Below are 14,089 nucleotides of genomic sequence, written 5' to 3' on the forward strand. Positions count from 1 at the left end.
ATACTGGCAGGTGTTTGAATGGATGTTTTATTCTCAAGTATAAATTAACTGAAGCCCCAGAGCAAAAACTGCTCGTCCAGATATAGGCAGCCCATTGTTGGACAGTGCCACTCCAGATGGCAGGAGTGGGACTGAAATTGCCCTCCAGTTGTTGTTGGGGTTTTTGGGGGGGGGGGGTAATTTACCTGGATAGAAATGCAAAGTTGTCAGGAAGAATGTTCCGTTATTCTCTTAAATAGGGAGTTTAGGTTTGGTGGCGGTTGTTTTCAAAAACGAGAGCACTGAAATATTTAACACTTTCCTCTGAAGTGGTACAGAAAAAAATCATAATGTAAAATTGCCAATCATAAAATAGATCCAGATTAAGTCATACTTAGAGGAGGTCCGTTGAAATGAATGGGACTTCGTTAAATCCTTGTATGTGGCTGGATGGCATCTGGGCAGCCTTATGGTACTTCTGCCTGTGCCCAGTGTGCTGTAAGAGCCCTGCCACTTGCACTTGCACTCTGATCTCTGCAAGTCTAGTCTGGCCTGCTGTCTTGTTGCCTGCTGCACCTTGGTTTATGTGTTTCTCACCTCACAGGGCCTTGTCTCCATGCCCCTTGCGGCTTTGCTTCTCTTTGTTGTCGTCTTGCATTGATCTCTCTGCAGGCTTGTGGTTCCAGGGTGTGGTTGGAGTGTGTATAATGGGGTGGAATGACATGGTGTGACACTGAGAGGGGCTAGCTCAATGAGACTGAGGTGCCTCACTGGCCCAGTGGTGCAGCCATGCATGCTGGGATCTGTTTCTGGATTGGCTACTCTGGATGGGTTTGCAACGAATGCAAGGGGCATGCAATTTGTTTCCTTTGCCCTGTATTGCCACACATACCCCACCACCCCGTCCACTGCCAAACAGAGTTTGGGTACAGCAGAATTTACACTGTCGGAACAGCAGAATATCTGGGGGTTTCCCATTCTTTGGATGGTTCTCTCATTCACTGAAAACCATGTTAATGGAACAGTGTTAAGAAATTAAAGCAGATTTTAAGTGCTGCCCATTTGGCATGCACTGCAATGACCACAAGTCAAGAAAGTGAGAAAGCCAGTCAAAAGGAAAGACAGCAACACTGCTCATGAAAGTATTGCAGGAGAAGACAGCATGTTTTCATATTCATAACATTCAACATATAGTTTGTGGTGCTTACAAAACAAAATGGTTGTCCAAAGAATGTTTCATTTTCTCATTGAAGTACAGAGTAGTGAGCAACAATGGTCTCATTAAATGCCACATCTTGCATTGTCTACACCTTCCAGTTAACATAATTATCAAGAGGTAAATGGAGATTTTGCAAACGCATACTTGCCCTCCATCCCCATTGGCCAAGAATGTGAAAAGACGGTACCTTAAGTGCAAAATGATTATTTTTTTTCTTATATCTGCAGGGGGAAACAAACAACACTTTCCACCAAGCTCAAATGCTGCTAATGCTCACAATTACTGTGTGTTTTCATAACAACACATTAAGCTTTTGCATAATTATGAGTCATGTAAGCTTCATTAGCCTTAGATTACTTCCTGGCTGTTTTTGTGAGGTTTTCTCACACCCTCATATCTTCCTTCCAGCCCATGACCTTCCTTCCATGATCTAATATCAGAGCCCTGCTGGATCAAACCAAAGACCGATCAAGATCATCACTCTTTTCTCACAGTGGTCAACCATATATATGCCTATCAGAAGCCCACAAACAGGACACAATCCCCAGCAAGTGGCACTCAGACTTCATACATACTTCACACATCTGGGATTATCTTCCCTTTTCTTTTCTTCAGAATGATGGCCAAGTACATCTTTTGTTACGAAGGTTGCTATTGACAGCTGGGCCTTCAGGAAGTTTTGGTAATAGCTGATCTGCCTCCCACACACCCAGCTAAGGGTGCTGTAATATCTGGGCAATATCTTTGATAAAGAATGAAGGAGAGGCTGCAGCCTGTAAGGCCTGAAGATCTGATGTGGGCCAACAGATCTGATTGCCTCTTGGGATGTTAAGTTGTGCCACCACCTATGTTTAACCTGTATGTTTGTAAATAAACTCAAATATTACAAAATGCCATTAAGCCATTAAGCCTCTAACATCCCCCTTCCAAGTGCTGCTTGGGGAAGTGGGGTGATCATAACATGCTTGGCATGCTTTAAACTGCTGACTAGATGGGAAGTTGCATTTGCCCAGTCACAAAGTATTGAAGCTGACATAGACCAAATTTAGGCTTATGCCAAAGAAAATTCTATTAGGACAGACCCACTGAAATTAATGAACCCAAATTAGTGATCTCTAATAATTTAAATGGGTCTGACAAACATTGACTACAACCTTTAGTCTGCAATCCCAAACATGCTTATTTGGGAATAAGTCCCGCTGATATTGATGAGGCTTAGTTCTTAATAAACAAGGATAACATTGCAGTGCTAAAATCTCATCCTATAATTTAATACTAGGTCACTTCTCCTCTTCCTGCAGTATCAGCCTCTACCATCTTCCTTTTCCCAATCTTCGCATGCTATTCCTTTTCTGGTCCTTTTAATGGGAGCATTATTTATCTTTAGTAAATAACCCAAAATGCCTTTGAGGGTGCATTTTATAAATTAATTACTAATTACATTATTAATTGTTATCAAGTTTCATTTCTGGAAGGCTACAGAGATAGTTGAAATGCAGAAATTCTCCTGAGTCTGTCTTACAGTGTTTTATAGACCTCATGTTTATGCAATGTGATTGATTTTTCTCATGTCCTCTTAAGTTTAAACTATATTATTCTGTTTTAGATAGATGTTGCTTTAAACTACTCTTTATGCAGGTTTCAATTAAAATGTTATGGTGTCTAATCATTCAGATATTTGTGGTTTCTCTTATACAAGTACAAATTTCCTTCCCCCCCCAAAAAAAAATTCCTCTAGAGAAACAGCAAAACTGTAATTAACCTTTCTTTTTTATTATTAAGTAATCCTTCCACTTTGTCATTTTACTTTTACTGATGCCAGTGATAGAACATACAAATTTGATGGCATAGGAACAGAAAGGATTTGTATTCCGGGAAGAACTTGTTAGAAAACTGCTGGTAAAGCTAATTCTGGTCTTACTGTGATTACCAATAATCTTCCAACAGCCAATGATGCTTATTTTATCTCTTTCAGCTGTGCTAATGAATAGTTTTATTAGCATATAGGTGTGTCACCCAAGACCCCTTCCTTCTCCAATTTACATCACTTTCCATCATAGCCTGCTCAGCTCTCAATGTATGCATGTGTTCCCTCCAGAAACACTGGCTGAAAGTTTGTTTCCTCGTAAGCAAAAGGTACCAGGTAACACTGCTGTCTGAAATCCTGGAGAGCTACTGTTGATTGGTGTCAGTGGTGTAGCGTGGGGGTGCAGGGGGGGCTGGCCGCACCAGGCGCAACATCTGGGGGTTAGGGGGCGCAAATCCACGGGTTAGGGGGCGCAAATTACTTGCCTTGCCCCGGGTGCTGACAACCCATGCTACGCCACTGATTGGTGTAGACCAGCCCTCCCCAACATGGTATCTTCTGGATGTTTTGGACTACAATTGTCATCAGTCCCAACAAGTATTGTCCATGGTTGGGGATAATGGGAGTTTAGTCCAAAATGTCTGGAGGATACCAGATTGAGGAAGGCTGTTACAGACAATAAATACTAAGTTAGATGGACTGTTGGTCTGACTTGGCAGCTTCCTATTATTCCTCCCTCCCCGGTCCTATGTTCTATAGATCATAAATCCCTCCTATTCTTTTTCCCCTCTCCTCATTCCAAAGTCTTATGTGAAACAGGGGATCCTTGAGTCTTCTATGTCACTGTCCCCCAGGGGATTCCTGAGCCCCCTTGCAAGATAGTGTAAGAGATGGAATAGGAAGGCACTCGTGTATTCACCCTAATAAACTATCTTGACACGTTCAGAATAATGTGGCCTTTATTCCACTTTAAATGGGTCCCAGCAGTGCACCTGAAATTATCTTCATACAACTAGCAGAGTTAAACAGTCTGGAGAGGCTCCGTTTCCTTTCTTCTGGTTGCTTATAGTAATTTTCAGAAAGCAAGATGGACTTGACTGCCAGCCCTCGGAGAAAAGGGTTGCGGGTCCCATGGAAAGCCAACCACCCCACATAACAGATGGGGCAACTAGAGCTGAGCACAATTCCGGCATCACTGTCCAATGGATCTAAATATTGCTGTTACCAGTAATGCTAGGCTAGGCTACTAATCTGCTTCTCATGTGAACCTATACTGTATGCTGTTGTGAAAGTTAGGATAGACAGTCATGTTGGGTCAAGTAATTAGAACTCTTAAGAATTCTGTATGAAACGACTACTTCTCCTGGGTGCTGTTTATGTTTTAAACGTCCACATTCTGGTTTGAGGGGGGCATTGGGGCCAGGTGCAACAATATGTTTATTCTCACCCTCTGTGGTTGCATTGGGGGTTTCAAAGGAACCCTGGAGGCTGCAGAAATGGTTTGCTAGTGGTGCCTGCCACCCCTTGCCTCACACTGTTATTCTCTACCGGGCTTGAGAAATCGCTACTCAGGGCAGCCGCTGTAGCTCTTTGTCTGAATTGCTGTAGACACCTGTTTATTGCCAAATGGCAGTAATGTAGCTTCAGGGTGTTGGTGGTGCAGGAGAGAGAGGCTGATAGTCGGAAGGTCTTACTATTTCCTTGGACTACTAAATCAGCTTGCGCTGCCCAGCCCTGCCATCGCTTCACAAACTGCAAGTAGCGGGTTGTAAAGCAGGAATATTCACAAGCCCAAACTTTAAGCTCAGTCTCTAAAACGAATCAGAGGCATCTGGCTGTTTTGCTGTCAGTGGGTAATGATGCAGCCGTGTCACAAACCCAGATGTGATTCTACATTTCTGCAGCTGTTCTGATGGGAATTTCAATGCCCCAAACATCTGCTACTGGGAATCATAGGCATGGCAACACAGACAACCTTTCAGGGCTGTTATTTTGGCTTGGGTTTTTCTTCTTCTTTCAAACTCTCCACCCCCACCCCCGGATATATTTTCCCCTATTTATCTAAAAGGTTTAAAACCTTCCTATGTGGGAATAAATGGCAATAATCTTAGATTCAGTACCAGGCAGTACAAAATCCCAGAAGCTGAGAGTTATGGCTTCATATGGCTGAGAAATGAGGTTTATAGAGGCTGACATGATAGGACACTGTCTGTCATGTAAATAAAGTGAAAGGGAATTCTTAAAATGAAGCCATTATTGTCTGTTGCATAAATATGTATTTAGATCATTTTAATAATGCAGCGGCGTGAGTCTTTCAGGTAATTACATATTTAAAATATGGCTCAGGAAAAGCTTTTTGAAGATAGTTGCATTTCAAAAGATGTCAGCCATTTTGATGTATCAAATCAGAAGAAACTGGAGAAATACATCATGAAATAATTACTGATCAAATATGTGCATGAGAGAAGTACCTAAAAATAAATGTTTCTACTGATGTGTATGTGTGTCACAGAGAGAGAGAAACATTCTCAAGCTAAATCATTTCTATGCCATCTTTTATTATTTCATGGATAGAAGGGGGAAAGCTTTTCTGAAAATTGTCTGTATTCCAAAAGTTAACCTCTCAGCCATTCAGATGAACCAACAAAGAACTGAAAAGGGAATAGCATAGATTCCTATGGAAAATCAATTCATCTCTGTGGTTTTCTTTTAAATGTATCTAACAGTCAGATTGATTTGTTTAAATCTGGGGAAACAATACCCTCTAAGTCATCTGCATGCCAAGTTCAGTCCTGGCATGAGATTTTATGACATAAATACAATAAAAACAGAATTTACTCTAGAAATGCTGACTTGGCAAAATGGCACACATCAGCCCTGTCATAATTCTTTGATTTCCTGTATGTGAGACCATTAATAAACTGAAAGCAAACACAGGATATGAAAAATCAATACAAGGTACTGTAATGTTATAGCTGCAATAGCATTCCTAATTATGATTTCTTTTCTCAAGGAAACAATTTGGTGTCTAGCATCTGTGCAGTTTTTCCTTGTCCCTGACCTATTTTGGAAAGTTTGTCTGAAACACAACCCACCACAACTGACAAGGTGTTCTAACTGAGCTTACTGCACAAGTCAGATTTCTAACATGTTTCAGAGCGATAACAATGAGATCCCAGCTGTGATTTTTATCTCATGTTACCATAGAGACATGATGTGCTTGTAAAATGGTGGCTGCGGTGGTTGCTGCTGTGGCCTGCAGAGGTGGATCAGAATTACAATGCAGAGTGTAGAGTTCATGGTCACATCCACCCCATACATTGAAAGCACTCTTATGCCACCTTAATAGTTATGGCTTCCCTCAAAGAATCCTAGGAAATGTTGACCTCACAGAGCTACAATTACCAGCACCCCTAACAAACTACATTTCCCAGAATTCTCTATGACTGATAAATTGGTATAAGAGTGCAGGCGCTTCAAATGTGCAACAAGGTGGATGATGAACACAGACACATGGGCAAGCTCCCCCAATGCACCATTTTTTCCTAACATGTTTTTCTCTCCCAATTAAGCATTTCGTTGTTGTTTTAGCTTTGCCAGTCTCTAAAGGAGTTTTTCCAAAGTCATCTAGAGGGTTGGCTATCCCTGGCATAGGGCTTTCAACTGCATAATGCATGTGAAAGACTCTTGAGTACTTGAGTGTGTCATACAGATGGTAAGGATTACTAAATGAAGGAAAGGGCATGGTCCTATAGCAGTAATATTGATAATGATCCCAAGTAGTCAATAAAACACAAGAACACATGGGTTATTTGGGCTTAAGTTGCAGGTTCCAGATCTAAAGTTGCATCTCAAATACTGGAGGAAAGATTAGAAAAATGGGATTTTTCCCAAGTAGATTTCTGCTAAATCTACTTCTTGGTATGTAAAAGATCCTGTTCACCTATATATTAAAATGAAATTCCTACACAATTATTTTTCTTATATTGCATTGACATCCTTTCATTAGTCGTCTTTTTAAAAGTGGCTTCTAAACGTTGTGGAGGCATATAAATTGGTTTAAAAGCATAAAAAGAGCCTGCTGGATCAGCTCAATGGCCTGTTTGGCCCAGCATCCTGTTCTCACATTGGCTAACCAAATGCCTGTAGGAAACCAACGAGCAGGTCCCAACCCCTCCTGTGGTTTCCAGCAACTGGTATTCAGAAGTACTATTGCCTCTGATTCTATAAGAATGTGTGGAGCTAGAATTCCCCTCATATGTCACTTCTTCTCTACTGATACACAAAAACTTTGAACAGGTCGGGAGCTGTACAACGATGCATGTTGACACATATGTTTGTTACTTTCTTAATGTGCATACCCGTAAATGCAGCTGGTGACCTGGGTCTACCTTGTAACATGTAGTCTAGCCTTCCCCAATATAGTGACTGCCAGATGTTGTTTGACTTCAACTCCCATCAGCCTAGCCAGCATGGCCAAAGGGGAAGGATGATGTGAGTTGTAGCAGTGGCAGATTTGGGTACTATGACACCCTTTGTGAGGCCAAAACTTGGTGCACTCTCCAACCCCTGTTCTGCCTTTCCAAAGGTGGATAAGGATGCACCCAGCTTTAGGAAGGAGGTATGAGAGCTCTGGCAGGGTCCTAGAACCCTCCCACCTCCTTTCCAACCCCAGGAAAGTGTTAAGTAGGCTTTTGGAAGGAGGCAGGAGGCCTCAGGCCTCCTTCTCAAAGCCCAGCATCTTACTTACCAGGTTCTGAGACAGTGATCTCTCAGCTCATTACCCAGTATGTGCGTACTACTTGCACATTCCCAAATCCACCCCTGGTTGTAGTCCAGCATCATCTGGAGGACATCAGATTGGAGAAGGCTCTAGTGATCAAAAAAGTTGGTGATCTTCAAGTACTTCTCCATCCCTATTCATTGGAGATTGCTTGTAGCAGGTAGAGAATGCTGGTTCCTTTAACATCCAAGGGTTCTTTTGCTAAACATCATGACAGAAATGTGTTAGGGCCAAATGCAGACACACATTTTCTGTGACTTCTAGTCATGTCCTAATGTTATCTTGTGTTTCTTTCTGGTCAACATGTTTACCACTGATGTTCTAGAACTGACAACAAAGAACAAGAATTAGAGCTGTAAGCCATAGGAGTGTGAGGGAACCCAAATAAGAGGGGAAAGGCATAAAAGAAAAGAAAGGAGGGGTAGAGAAGATAATTTTTACCCAATAGAAATATTGGTTCTCAAGCTGTGAGGACCCATACACAGTCTAAATGATGCAATCATAAGTATGTGGGGTGATGAGGGAAAGACAGGGCTTTTTTTAAGTCCTGATGTTTTTAGTGTTTTTCAGAAAAGAAAAAATTACAAATCTTATTTATCAACAAACAATGTTATGCTTATAGAAGTATTTGAGAAGGAGGAGAGTGTCCCTTTCTAGAGGTTATCCTGGACATGTGAGATGGAAGCCAGCCTGCCAATAAAGCAAAGTTAGCTTTCTGCTTTGGAATTTCTGTCAGCAGCAATCATTGATACGGCTGTTCCTCCTTAATAAAATCCATCATGCACTCCAAAAGAGTAACTAGGACACTTAGTTTTTATTCCACATGCATCTCATTTGTCTTCAGCAGGTTCTTCCATAATCTCATCATTATTGCTATCACCCTCTGAGGACAGCTGACTTGCATTAATCAGCTAGGCCTCCCTCATTCCTCACTAGATTCTTTGCAGCTTTACTGTGCCCTTGGGCATCCTAACTTTACTTGAAAAATTAATAAACCTCCCCTCTCTTATCTTACCTTATTAATGTCTGTCTTTGTAACCCATTATCCCTGCATCTCATCAGTGACCATTTGAGGCTGTGGTGATCACCAAAGGATTGCACCCTGGTGAGGCAGCGCACAAGAGTGCCCTACATAAATGCAAAAGAGGAAGTTCAAAGCCCAGCTTTGTTGTTTAGGAGTCTGAATGGTTGATGAAGTGAATGTGTGGGAATTGTTAGGATTCCACAGAAGGCCATTAAGGCCCATCAGACATTTCCCTGTTGCCGTCCTCATGCCTCCTTCCTCCACCCACCAACCAGCACACACCCAAACCTCCTTTTCTCTTTCTCTCGCTTTGCAAACCATGGGCTTGTTAGCCGTCCAGTATTTTGAAATACTGGTATGCTAATCACTTGTGTTTGCACATTTTGGGGGGTTGTTGTTGGTCATGGTTTGCAGTTATACTGGCTGTCTCCCTTGCTTACTTAAAAGTACAATCCAATTGAAAATAAAGATTTTGCAGGTTTGCTCATTTCACACAGAGATAGCAGCTGGTAAGTGTCTTTTGCAATTCATCAGAGGCCTCCCCGACCACCTGCTCTTGGCATCCTGCAAACAGCTGGCTCCGTGTATGTACCATAAGCTATTATCTTACTCAATAAATAATGAAAGAAAGAAAGAAGGCAGGATGGAGTCATTTCTTTGTAAATAAAATAAATTGATCACCATCTTTCTTTTCCCATCTAGAAAGAAGCCATCACGTTAAAGGTGTGTTCTGTTTAAACAATATCTAATACACAAACATGGACATGCGTGTCCAGGCAAGAAGCAAACTCAAATGCATGACAGTTTATTTTTTCTAAAAAAATTGCTGCATTTTATAGAGACCGTGGGGAGGTTTTTTTAGAACTTCAACTAATGTCACCAGATGCCCCACTATTGAGAGGGAAAGCTATGTTTTCCAAAGACTGTCCCACTTAACTCCCCCCCCCCAAACGAATTTCTGTTCTTTAGTTCTTAATTGTAGTGGATGTCAGCAAGTCACTCATGTTTGTTTTGGCCTTGTGCTGCTGTTGGACGGCACCACTGCTGCGTTTTCTAGCTGCCTGGGTTTTGTTAAAGTAGGGCATTAAGGGGGAAGCATTAGAAGCAAGAGAGATCAGCGCAAATAGTAAGCTTTCCATGTGCAAAGCTTGCAGATACAATGCACATCTGATGTATGTTAAGGTTTGTGTCACTATCTGCGCTTATTTGCATTGGTGGGGGTGTGCATTTCCATCTGTGTTTCAGTGCAGGAGGGAGTATACATCCCTGTACACTCTTGGGCTAGCTACTCATGGATAACACCATCTTGTTTCCTTGCAATTAACATGTAGTTCATACAAAGCTGATGAGTAGCGCTGTGGCTGAACATAATAATGCTGAAAGCCAGGCTATCAATTCCATAAGGAGATAGTTATTGCCGACCAGATTTAAAGGGAGGGGGATTTCTGCACGGACTAGTAATTTGATTAAGTCAGAGGTAGGTCACTGTTGTTAAATTATTGTGGCGAGTAGAGCCGAAGCTGATAGTAGCTTACTGAGCTCGTATCAAAGACAAGGTGCAAACAGGGCCTTTTTGTTTCACAACTCAGTAACTTCCTTCCCACTAGGTACAATATGTACAGTAGCTTCCACTGACTTGAAAGAGAGCTTCAGCCTTATGGGACAGCGCCAGCATTTAGGGGGGTTGTGAAAATTCAAGCAAAGGTGCTCCACTTACCCTTTGTTACTTACTGCCTCATCCCTGTCCCCGCAAGGAGCAAAGAACTCACCTTGGAGCCAGAGAGATGTCTGTGCATGGTGAAGGGTTGAGAGAGGTCCACTAAGTCTAGCCTTCCTCTGTCCATTGTAAATTGAAGATGCTGGCAGCAGGGGCAAATCTCAGCAGGGAACGGGAAAACTCTCCCCATGTTGGTATGCCACCAACATCTTCACATTGCAAAAGTCAGGGGAAAGAGGAGGAGTTTGGTGGTGGGCCTCTCCCATCTTCAAGGGAGCTGCTTCCACCACCTGCTATTCTGTGCTGGACCACAAGGTGAGTTTTCCCTTAGGTTAATGGGCAGCAGAAGCAATGGGATGTTTGAGTGTTCTTTCAAATGCTTGGGGGAGAAAAATTGAAGGTTTTCAAGCATTTGAATGGAATCCCTGTAGGGTCAGATTCATTTTCAAAAAGCACAGGGTTGCTTATCCATCATGGATATCATTAGAAAATACTGCATTTTACCAAATTCTTCTCCAGTAAAGAGTGGTGTTGTTTAATCTAGCTTCCTCAAAGTCCACCTAATCATTTTTTAATTATATCTAATTACAGCAAATAAAAGCAATCTGCTGCATGAATAATTTTATTAGGTAATTTAAATTTAGGATCTTATTCTAAATTATTCTTTGCAGGTAAGGAACTGAGGGCAGTACAATGGATGCTGCTTTCTCATATCTGTAAAACACTTTTTAATCCCTTCTGGACTTTTGCTACTTTGGAACAGATTTTACATCAAATGTGTATTCTAGCCAAAGTAGGTTTTACATTCAAACGCAAAAGCCAATTTAAGTCACAGTTTTAAAAACACCCTTTTAGCTGTTTATACCAGTTTGGCATGATTTTATGAAAGCACTAAGCTCAGCCCTAGAATTAAAGGAACAAAAGAAAAACAGTGCAGCTGTAACATAAGCTTTCTGTTAAGCCAAGCGGTTACAGATCTATAGAGGAATGTTAAGTCTCACAGTTCAGGACACTGAGAGAGAGAAAAGTGATAGGCATTAGAGAAAATGTTTTCCACTCCAGTTTGGATGCTGAATTCCAGAATGTGGCACTGGGTGGCTATTGCTTTATTACAGGGGTGGAGAGCCTTTTGAGCCTCCAGATGTTTCTGGACTAAAATTCCCATCCTTGACCATTGACCATGCTGGTAGGGCCAGATGTCCCAAAACATCTGGAGGGCTGCAGGTTTCTCATTCCTGCTCTATTCCATGGCAGTTATGCTTTGGGATCCCACAGGGCTCTGTTGCGTCCACCCATACTTTTTAACATTCATATGAAACCACTGGATGAAGTCATCCGGAGATATGGACCAAGGTGCCATTACTACGTGGATGACACTCGGCTCCACCTCTTTTTATCAAATCTAGGTGAGGCAGTGGGTATTCTAAACCAGTGCCTGGATGAGGCCCTACAAAATGAGACTCGAACCAAGGAACTAGTTCATTTGACCAGCTGAGTGTTGCTCAGCCAGTTCTTAAGGACAGTAGCTGCAATGTGAGAGTGTTTTTGGATTCAGCACTGCTATTTAGAGGCTCAAGTGGCTTCTGTCGCCAAGACGCCTTTTATCAGCTTGGACTGATATACTTGCTGCAACTCTATCTGGACAGAGATAGACTTGCCACAGCTATCCACATTCTCTTAACCTCTTAATTGGATTGCTGCGAGGCACTGTATATGGGGTACCTGGAAACTTCAACTGGGCAGCAAGATAGTTTACAAGGATTGGACATTATGATATCATTATGTCATCTGCACTGGCTTCCAAGCAGTTTCCAAGCAATGTACTGGTCTTAACTTGGAGCCAGGTTACCTAAAGGATTGTCTCCTATAGACGTTACCTACCTTGACTTTAAGATCTGCTTCAGGAGCCCTTTTTCTGTTACCCTCTACTAAGCCAGGTGCTGCAGGTGGCTACTAGGAAGAAGTGGTCTTCAGTTCTTGTGCCTCACTTATAGAATGTCCTCCCCAGAGATGGTCCCCTGGCATCTACAGGCTGGCTTTTTGGGCACCAGGACTTTGTTGTTTTATTTTTCACCTAAAAATGTTTTAATAATATTTCAATATTGTTTTTTTCCCCTGAAGTTTTAAGATCTGTGAAATGGTTGCTACTGCTGTGAGTTTTACTATATTGTTTGACCTCTGTGCTCCTGGTTTTATGCTGCATTTAGATTTTACGGTTTTAATTTCACATGCAATTGTTTCACTTTTATTTTAAGCCGCCTAGAAAACTTTTGCTATTGGGTGAAATATAAATTTTGTAAATATAAACAAGCAAATAATCATTATGGAAACATACTGGAATAATTGGAACTAGAAAAGATATATAACAGGAGTTTGCTTATGTACATGCAAAAATAGTTTCCTTAACAAATATATATCCCAAAACCAACAAAGAACTATTGAAGAGAACCTGAATTGTCTTACATATTTCCAGTTGGTGACATATATAGCTGACAATTTATAGCCAAGTATATTGTATTGGATACAATTTCTCTATGAAATCTGGGATTGGATTTAGCTTTCAACTGATTAAGATCTTCATAGTTAATACTTTCCAAATATTGTCATACTATCTATGAATAGTTGGAAGTTGTTTTATATTTCTATTATGCTGCATTTTAAAACTTTACCACTATTAAAATCAGCTCCCTGCTAAACTGTGATATCGCTTCCTGGTTCATTACACCCAACAAGAGGTATTGTTCTGTGTGTGGAGTAAAAGTGCTTTGAAGAAATGCCTGAAACAAATGAGGCTGTCGTATCAGAGTGTGATTATACCCTGTAATGTTAATGTGCACAAGTGTCTGTGTTATCCTTGCACATCCTCACCAACAGTGAATAAATTAGCCCATTTCACTACATCATTTCTGAGCAATACGTTAGCAAAACTAGTTTCAAGATGGTATCCAGCACCTCATGAAATCTTGTTCATAAACAAGATTTCATGAGGTGCTGGATACCATCTTGAAACTAGTTTTGATCTGATAAATTTAAAAGTCTGTATCCCATCTCAGGCTGTTGTTCTCAGTCAATCTGGAGATCTCAGTTTCATTTTCCTTCATATAACGGATTAGCTCCCTTGGCTTGAGAAGTGAAATGAGCACTTCAACCTCATAGTTGCCTTTGACTGGACTTAACCATCCAGGGGTCCTTTACCATTTTTTTTTTACCAAGTGTAGGAGCCCATATTATATATAGCTGGGAAATAATATGCCTAGAGTATCTAGCTCTATCATAAAAGCTTCAAGGCTTCAACCCAATAACCAATAATCTGGAACCAGGAATGGGAAATAAATGTAATTCAGTTCACATTTAAAGCCAAATTTCACAAATTTGCACTTTTCGAAAGAATAAGAACCAAAACACAGCCATCTTTTGAAATTTGCACTTATCCAAACAAAACAATGTGTGCAAAAATGCATAGATTGGGGGAAAGTGTGCATCAAAATGAATATGTTTGAAAAATAGCATGCAAAAATGCATTTCATGAGGGGAAATAGAATGCAAAAATTTGTACATCA

The 14,089-nt window shown here is 41.2% G+C and overlaps 2 protein-coding genes across 3 annotated transcripts in view; one reads left to right on the forward strand and one right to left on the reverse strand.

Moving 5' to 3' along the window:
* RIOK3 (RIO kinase 3) overlaps positions 1 to 14,089 on the reverse strand; it is a 910,199-nt gene that overhangs the window by 467,419 nt on the left and 428,691 nt on the right. The gene's annotated exons all lie outside the window — the stretch shown is intronic.
* Positions 1 to 14,089, forward strand: part of OSBPL1A (oxysterol binding protein like 1A) — a 154,461-nt gene that overhangs the window by 24,368 nt on the left and 116,004 nt on the right. The window lies entirely within an intron of this gene.

Source organism: Podarcis tiliguerta (assembly GCF_965153285.1).
Source record: "Podarcis tiliguerta genome assembly, chromosome: 7".
NCBI lineage: Eukaryota > Metazoa > Chordata > Lepidosauria > Squamata > Lacertidae > Podarcis > Podarcis tiliguerta.